Genomic DNA, 10,012 nt, shown 5'->3' on the forward strand with positions numbered 1-10,012 from the left:
TTCGTCAGTTCCTAGCAGCATCGTTTATAAATAGAATCGTCCGACTGTGTGGCATGATACCCCATTATACAACCTTGTATGATGGGATGTGTCTCCTAGCGGCTTCGGCTGCAGGGAGACAGGGTAGTACCAGTCAAGGATTCGTCACTTGACACTCAGCCCAACAGGTGAGGGGCCGGAAACCGGCCCAGCACCTGTTGGACTGAGGTACACCGCCTGGGTAAAACCTAGGAGGTCCACCCTCCCAGGCCTTGCCACCGGGCTTTCCGGTGGGGCAAGTTTATTGCTTGCTGCCTGAGGCGCCCCGACCGGGGAATGCCGACGGGGTTACTCGGGCAATTTTTAAAATTGCAGGAGTGCCCCTCCTTTAGGGGAGCCTGCGGGTATCCCACTTTCCAGGCCTTGTGCCAAATAATGCTGATGTTGGCAGCATTTAAATAAATACCCCATTATACAACCTTGTATGATGGGATGTGTCTTCTAGCGGCTTCGGCTGCAGGGAGACAGGGTAGTACCAGTCAAGGATTCGTCACTTGACACTCAGCCCAACAGGTGAGGGGCCGGGAACCGGCCCAGCACCTGTTGGACTGAGGTACACCGCCTGGGTAATACCTAGGAGGTCCACCCTCCAAGGCCTTGCCACCGGGCTTTCCGGTGGGACAAGTTTATTGCTTGCTGCCTGAGGCGCCCCGACCGGGGAATGCCGACGGGGTTACTCAGGCAATTTTTTAAATTGCAGGAGTGCTCCTCCTTTAGGGGAGCCTGCGGGGTTCCCACTTTCCGGCCTTATGCCACATAATGCTGATGTGGGCAGCATTTAAATATATACCCCATTATACCTCTGGGATGATGGGATGTGTCTCCTAGCGGCTTCGGCTGCAGGGAGACAGGGTAGTTCAAGTCAAGAATTCGTCACTTGAAACTCAGCCCAACAGGTGAGGGGCCGGGAACCGGCCCAGCACCTGTTGGACTGAGGTACGCCGCCTGGGTAATACCTAGAAGGTCAACCCTCCAGGCCTTGCAACCGTGCTTTCCGGTGGGGCAAGTTTATTGCTTGCTGCCTGAGGCCCCCCGACCGGGGAATGCCGACGGGGTTGCTCAGGCAACTTTTAAAATAGCAGGAGTGCCCCTCCTTTAGGGGAGCCTGCAGGGTTCCCACTTTCCAGGCCTTGTGCCAAATATTGCCGATGTGGGCGGCAATTATTTAATTGCCGCCCCCAAGGCCTGGAAAGTGGGATGTGTCTTCTAGCGGCTTCGGCTGCAGGGAGACAGGGTAGTACATGTCAATAATTCGTTACTTGACACTCAGCCCAACAGGTGAGGGGCCGGGAACCGGACCAGCATCTGTTGGACTGAGGTACACCGCCTGGGTAATACCTAGGAGGTCCACCCTCCCAGGCCTTGTCACTGGGCTCTCTGTTGGGGCAAGCTTATTGCTTACTGCCTGAGGCGCCTCGACCGGGGAATGCCGACGGGGTTACTCAGTCAATTTTAAAAATTGCAGGAGTGCCCCTCCTTTTGGGGAGCCTGCGGGGTTCCCACTTTCCGGCCCTGTGCCACATAATGCTGATATGAGCAGCATTTAAATAACTATCCCATTATATGTCCAAAATATTGCAACAGAAACGGTTCAAAGACAATATGAAGATCTTCCTGAAACAGTTCAGTTTGTATTCTAATTCATTAGAAAAACTAGCTCAAAACAGATGTTCCTGGCGTACCACAACTAAAAAAAAAAAGGCAACAGTTTCTTAATTCGCACGCAATGAAGAACACAAGAGTAAAAATGACATAAGAAAAGACAGTGCAATCAACATCTCTGATACAGAATTATGCCATAGGTGTCATACATGCGAGAAATACTTCAGAGCTTTCACCAGTCTAACAAGCCATCTTCCAACCCACCGAACAATTCTATGATCACGGTCATCTTCGCACGCGATGGACGAACATTATCTTTATCAATATAATTTTTGATTTTCCCGATTAGCCCTCCATGTATGGTATATAGACTGTACTGAATTTTCCTGTGGTGACCTTTGGCGCCTGGTTCAGATTTCTAGAGCTGATGTTACGCTCTCTGAATAGATATTTTAATGGAGGGTTTCTCTTAAACTGTTCATCTCCTCTTAATATGCATTGCTATTTCTAAACGAGTTTTTTCGATTTTGACCTATTTTTGAACCGGTTAAAGATCCATATAAAGATGCTACATAAAAAGTATACCATTTGAGGCCCCTAGCGCTGCTCTGCGACTTTTGTTTCGGAGGAGATAGAACTTGAAAATCTGGAGACAGGCAGGTAGTAATATAGCCGTTTATATATTTAACAAGCGGTGGGCTTCGGCTTTGCCCGGGCGTACAATACGCTTAAATATGAGATTTTAATTTGTCCAGATTTCATATATAATATGATAGAGTCATGACTTCAAAAGTAAAACAAAAAAGGTATTTGGGTGTCATCAGCTAATATCAAAACGAAAAAAAAAATTGTAGCATTCAAAACTGGTTACGTTACCACTGTACCAACATAACACGCATATGAAGTGATAATAAATTAAAGATTAATAATGATCTAAAATTATTTTTTTTTCAATTTTGCCCCATTTTTATCCTTTAAAAACTATTTTAACCGACTAAAGACCTATAAAAGAACAGTCTTTAATTAAACCAATCATTTGAGGCCTCTTTTAGATTTGAAAATGTTTGAAATATGGAGACATATATTAGATTTAACTGGTCAATTGGAGAAAGGAACATTAATGTTCTGAACTGTTTACTTACAAAACGTTTTGGAGCCAAATGAAGATTGTTTGATATATATATATCTATCTATATATATATATATATATATATATATATATATATATATATTTATATATATATGTGTGTGTGTGTATGTATGTATGTATGTATGTACGTCGTACAGTAATCAAGTGTAAAGCAAGGGAAGTGGTCTGTATATTTCTGATGAGCTTAAAGAGAATATAGTGAAAGAATATATATATATATATATATATATATATATATATATATATATATATATATATATATATGCTGCTCCTCATTTGTGGGTGCCAAATTGGTAACCACAAATTGGAAAATTATTCACAACTCACACTTAGGTGAAAATGCACTTTCGTATAAATAATTGAATTAATTCAAAACGTATCGCAGAAACAAAAATAACATCTACGTACATCGCGATATATCCAAACAGTCGTGCGAGATGGTCCAGTGGTAGCAGTAAAAACATCTTAGTAGGGGGTCCCTATTTCGAATCTCGCTCGTTTCAGCCACTCTAATAAGTCGTAGATGACGAAACACGTGTCAGTGGATAATTATATTAAAAAAACAATATATATATATATATATATATATATATATATATATATATATATATATATTTGCTCAGATTGCGTGGGCCTTTACACCGTCCAGACGGTTTGTGACTTCCGGTTTTAAAACTTCGCTTGCTTACCTATTTCATGGCCGCCCTGTCCGATATTAAAAGCCACTGCTGCTATTTTATGTTTACACAAGTTCAACAATGTTTTTTGTTTTAACTTCTTTTAACGTGTTTTCCTGACAAATAAATGTAATTTAAACGCGATGAGTTTTAAAAAAAAGATTTTGATATAAATATATAATATATAACTATAATCATATTTATAACCATATATACTGCTTTTAGTAGCTCTCCAATGGATCTGACGATTTATTTTTTCAGGCCTTTCTCATAAATATTTCCTCTTCAAGGATGAGGGAGATAGAAACTTGGTTTTATTAGTGCTTTTAGTAATATCTCCCTTGTTTTAAGCAATGCTTACAGTAGTACTCTGGAGGCTTCCTAAGTTTTATTTTATTACTCATCACTTAAATAAGTTTTCTTAAGACAATTAAAAAAATATAATTTTGAAATCAGTTTTTATTTTGAACATTTTTTTCAATTTTACCCTTTAATAGCCAACGGGTAAACTAGTATATATATATATATATATATATATATATATATATATATATATATATATATATATATATATATATATATATAACTACTTCATTTACTCACATAAACTTAATATACGAAAGTATAGATTTATGCGTAAACTTTAAGTATTTACTTCAAAAGTGCTCAATACGTAGTTAGAGCTAGTTAGTAATTTATAAAATATATATGGCGATTAAGCTACACTGAATATTCTGCGTTTCATCTACTATAGGATTCGTCAGGCTTATGCGCGTATTCTGTGGTTGCTTCTTGTTTTTATATATGTTGAGGATTTCTAGTTAGCCAATCAGCTTTCTAGTATCCACCGCGCCCCTTCCTATCAGCCAATGGGCATGCATTTTATCGAACAAAGGATCTGTTTTAGAACTAGGTTAGTGGTTTAAGGTAGACGTTTTCCTTCCTTTTATATATATATATATATATATAAATATACCTATGTGTACACACACACATGCACATATATATATACATATATATATATGCATATATGTGTGATCGTTTATGTATATTCATGTTTATTTCATTTATTTATTTGTTTGTTTTCTATTGTTATTGTTAGTTTTAAAGCTATTTTGTATCGCTATCCTAGAGTTAGTTTTATTTTGTGAACACAGTTGTTTGCTATTTTTCGTCTACAGTTTAATAGATTTTGAGGTTCTTTAAAGTACAGGATAGCAAATTTTTCATGGAGGTACAATTTACATGGGTCGTCTAAATGTCTGCACGTGGTAGCTTGTCTCATTATTTTCCATTCGACTACCGGCGAATGTCCGCTTTCTTTGAGTTCCCAGTATTTATTCGCTAGTGTTGTTTTTATACGTTTTTTTTTTATTTTTGAATGTACTTTTGTGGTCATAGTATCGGGTTTTGAAATCTAAGGAAGTCATGCCTATGTAATATTTCTTGTTATTCGGGGTTTTTTTTCGCAAATATTGTTGCTTGATAAACTACGCTTTTTGTTAGGCATTTATTATGGATTGGGCAAAGTGTGCAGTGTCTACAATTGCATTTATCTTGTTCGTTATTACTATTTTTATTTATGGTATGATTGTTCTTATCCGGGGTTGGTTTGTTATTATTATTATTATTATTATTATTATTATTATTATTATTATTATTATTATTATTATTTCTGCTAGTGTTGGCTTTATTTCTGTCATGGTGTCTACTTTTTTATTGTTTATTTTGTTGTTGTTTACATTGTTTTCATTTAGTATTTTGTTATCATGTGCTTTAATTATCATGTCTAAATTTTCGCAACAACTGTAAGATAACTTCAAGGTATTTTTATTGAAGATTTTGTGTTAGGGGGTGGTTGCGGGAAAGTTTTTTTCAATAAGATCTAGAAATTTCTTGCCAAGTTTTGTTTTTAACATTTGATTGTATGGGGCCGTATACCAAATTATAGTTCTTTTTCTTCTATTTTTAATTTTATTATAGTTGTTGGTTTTTTGTTGCTTATATTTGATATCGATATTTTTGTATCCACTATTTTTAGGGCTGTTTCGTACATATTGGTTGACATGTTAAATGCATTTTCATCGCTTGAGTTATTACTGAGTCTATTTCTAGAGTAAACAAACAAATCAAACAGGACCTAGAACTAAACCAGTGGGCAAATACTACCGAAGCAATCACCTGGTTTAAAAATATAGAAAAGATAAATGTACGTTCATACAGTTTGACATCATAGACTTTTATCCCTCGATATCCGAAGAACTTTTTAACATTGCCCTAGTATTTGCCGAGGCATACACTGATATATCCTCAGAAGAAATCAACATCATTAAAAAATGTAGAAAATCAGTTCTAATAAATAACAATAACCAATGGATAAAAACTAAAATGAAAAATTCGTTCGATTTGGCGATGGGTGCCAGAGACTCTGCAGAGGCATCAGATCTTGTGGGATTATTCATTCTATATACCCTCACAAGCATATTCGATACTACGGATATCGGCCTATATAGAGATGACGGACTAGCTATAATAAAAAAAACTCCAACAAAGTCAAGGGAGAAAACTTTAAGAAAATAATACACAAAGAAATGAAAAAATTAGGCCTAAAAGCGGACGTATCAGTGAACATAAAAATAACAAACTTCCTGGACGTCACGTTAAACTTGGATAAAAAAAACATATGAACCATGCTTAAAAGATAACGCTACTCCAATTTACGTAAGCCCCAAGTCCAAACACCCACCATCAATTATAGAACACATTCCTAACTCGATCGTAAGTAGACTCAGCGATGAAAATGCATTTAACATGTCAACCAATATGTACGAAACAGCCCTAAAAATAGTGGATACAAAAATATCGATATCAAATATAAGCAACAAAACACCAACAACTATAATAAAATTAAAAATAGAAGAAAAAGAACTATAATTTGGTATACGGCCCCATACAATCAAATGTTAAAAACAAAACTTGGCAAGAAATTTCTAGATCTTATTGAAAAACACTTTCCCGCAACCAACCCCTAACACAAAATCTTCAATAAAAATACCTTGAAGTTATCTTACAGTTGTTGCGAAAATTTAGAGATGATAATTAAAGCACATGATAACAAAATACTAAATGAAAACAATGTAAATCACAACAAAATAAACAATAAAAAAGTAGACACCATGACAGAAATAAAACCAACACTAGCAGAAATAATAATAATAATAATAATAATAATAATAATAATAATAATAATAATAATAATAATAACAAACCAACCCCGGACAAGAACAATCATACCATAAATAAAAATAGTAATAACGAACAAGATAAATGCAATTGTAGACACCGCACACTTTGCCCAATCCAAAATAAATGCCTAACAAAAAGCGTAGTTTATCAAGCAACAATATTTGCGAAAAAAAAACCCCGAATAACAAGAAATATTACATAGGCATGACTTCCTTAGATTTCAAAACCCGATACTATGACCACAAAAGTACATTCAAAAATAAAAAAAAACATATAAAAACAACACTAGCGAATAAATACTGGGAACTCAAAGAAAGCGGACATTCGCCGGTAGTCGAATGGAAAATAATGAGACAAGCTACCACGTGCAGACATTTAGACGACCCATGTAAATTGTACCTCCATGAAAAATTTGCTATCCTGTACTTTAAAGAACCTCAAAATCTATTAAACTGTAGACGAAAAATAGCAAACAACTGTGTTCACAAAATAAAACTTACTCTAGGATAGCGATACAAAATAGCTTTAAAACTAACAATAACAATAGAAAACAAACAAATAAATAAATGAAATAAACATGAATATACATAAACGATCACACATATATGCATATATATATATGTATATATATATATGTGCATGTGTGTGTGTACACATAGGTATATTTATATATATATATATCAAAAAAAGGAAGGAAAACGTCTACCTTAAACCACTAACCTAGTTCTAAAACAGATCCTTTGTTCGATAAAATGCATGCCCACTGGCTGATAGGAAGGGGCGCGGTGGATACTAGAAAGCTGATTGGCTAACTAGAAATCCTCAACATATATAAAAACAAGAAGCAACCACAGAATTCGCGCATAAGCCTGACGAATCCTGTAGTGGATGAAACGCAGAATATTCAGTGTAGCTTAATCGCCATATATATTTTATAAATTACTATATATATATATATATATATATATATATATATATATATATATATATATATATATATGCTTCTTATGTTAGGTTGAGTATATTGTGAAGTGACATACAAATTTCCATTAGCACAGAATGCGATACTCTTTGTGTAAACAAATTAAGCTTAGCTATTTGAATAATGTCAAAACATTGTTAATTCATTGCCCGCATAGCAACAGCTGTATCGCGCAAGTGTTAGAAGCTCCGATTGTCGTTTGGGCGACGGGTTTCGATCCTGGCTTGAGGTAGTTGTAGTTAACAGTACTGTATGTGGAAGACTATATATATATATATATATATATATATATATATATGTACACATACGTTTTATTTTTTGAGAATAAGTACATTATATGCTAAGCTACTTTTGGTTGATAATATTGTTTAAGCGGATACTATTATTAAACAAGCGATTATTAAATCCGTGGAGCGGGAAATAAATAATGAATATCACAAAGTTTAAAATTCACGCACTGTTTTGTGTTTTGTGTTCGATGTTATTTTGGTCTCTGCGAACTTAATGATCACTTGTTTATTAATATTATCTGTTCAAATAATAGCATCAATGTATAACAGTTTAATACATACCATACTATTTTTTTATTTTTCTCTCCGTCCCCTCTTCTTTCTCTCTCTCTCGCTCTTTTATCTCTCTCTCTCTCTCTCTCTCTCTATATATATATATCCTTTTATATGAAATTATTTTTTAAGAAATATTATTTCTCTGCACATACACATATGTTTCATATTCGCCAAGTATCATTAGTGTGGCCATATACAACTGTTCCACCTGTTGTATGATTTTTATCGCGGACTTCAGTTACAATTAATATGATATGTTGATAAATATGGCCAATTATCCTGTGTTTGCTGTGTGTCTTCAGAATTGTTAAGATTTTTTTATATTCAGTCTCAAACGTAAGCCCGAGCGGAAACAAGTTCATGACATAAATGAAATGAAGTAGAAATCACAATAAAAGAACAAAAAAATATATATAATCAGACGTTTTACTTTAGACGTTTCTTAGCAACGGGAAACTTCGCTGTGTTCAGAATAATTACTTTTACAGATATATTGTATTCATACAAGGGTTATCTATTTAAATAATGGTATTTACCACCCCCTCGTCGTAATAAATTGTGTTAGTACAACGTTTCACACTTGTCTATTCCCATTTAATACAATGCCTTTTTTTATATATGAGTGTCAACACATTTATTGGAGAATTCCTAACTCATATTTATACATATATTTTTCATGACAATCTACAAACGCGTGAGTGTGTTAATTCATTAAAATTTCTTAGAGAAGTACAATTTTTTGACGGCTTCACTCTATGAGAAAACTTGCCCTTTCATCGCAAATCAGACATTTATAATTCTGGGCGCTTTCTATGATACACAATAACGAGATTTTCGCTATGGATCAATCATACTGCATTATCATGTTCATACACTGCTTTTGGTAAGGTCATTTTTTTTTTTTTTTTTTACAAAGGCATCACCACATTATCAAGGCCCAGAGGCCACTCAAGGATAAGGGTTAAAGAGTGTACAGTAGAAGTTGGTCAATATAGTAATCATTAGTAATGAAAATTTGGTAAATTTAATAACTTATATGGAACGGCTCATCAAGAACTTATTTACCTTAGACTTGAACACAACCATATTGTAGTCAGCCGGAAAGCAGGAAAACGGAAGACAATTCCACAGGCGTGCAGTTCTAAGAAAGAAGCTTTGTTCATGGAATCTATGTTTAGGTTTAGGCACAGATAAAGAGTGGGGGAAATTATTGATAGTGTTTACAGCTAGACGAGTGTTTCTTGTGAAAGTTTGGCGAGGGGGGACCATAGATTGAAGCTCAGTTGAACACTTTCCATGAAAATAACGATACATCAGAGACAAACTCGCAACATCTCTTCTGTGAGATAGAGGTTGTAAGGAGGAGAAAAGGACATCTCCTACGAGGCTACGAAGTCTATTTTGAACTCTATCAAGGCAGGACAAGTCCTTTCTAGCAGCTCCTGCCCAGATGTGGCAACAGTATTCCATCCTTGGACGTACCTGGCTCTTATATAGATAGAGAATAGCATCAGCAGTGAGATATCTACTGGATCGATAGAAAGATCCCACCATTTTTCCAGCGGCCTTGGCAACAGATTTGATATACGTGTTCCATTTAAGATCAGGAGTAATGGTCAAGCCCAGAAGCTTGTCAAAACTTGAGGCCTCCTGAAGACGAGAGCCATTCATTTCAATTGATGACAAATGTGAATTAGAATGTTGATGATGTAAAGAGAGAAGCTTGGTTTTAGATGCATTAAAAGTAACC

The sequence above is a fragment of the Euprymna scolopes genome, chromosome 13 (assembly GCF_053919585.1).
Source record: "Euprymna scolopes isolate OS-2025 chromosome 13, ASM5391958v1, whole genome shotgun sequence".
NCBI lineage: Eukaryota > Metazoa > Mollusca > Cephalopoda > Sepiida > Sepiolidae > Euprymna > Euprymna scolopes.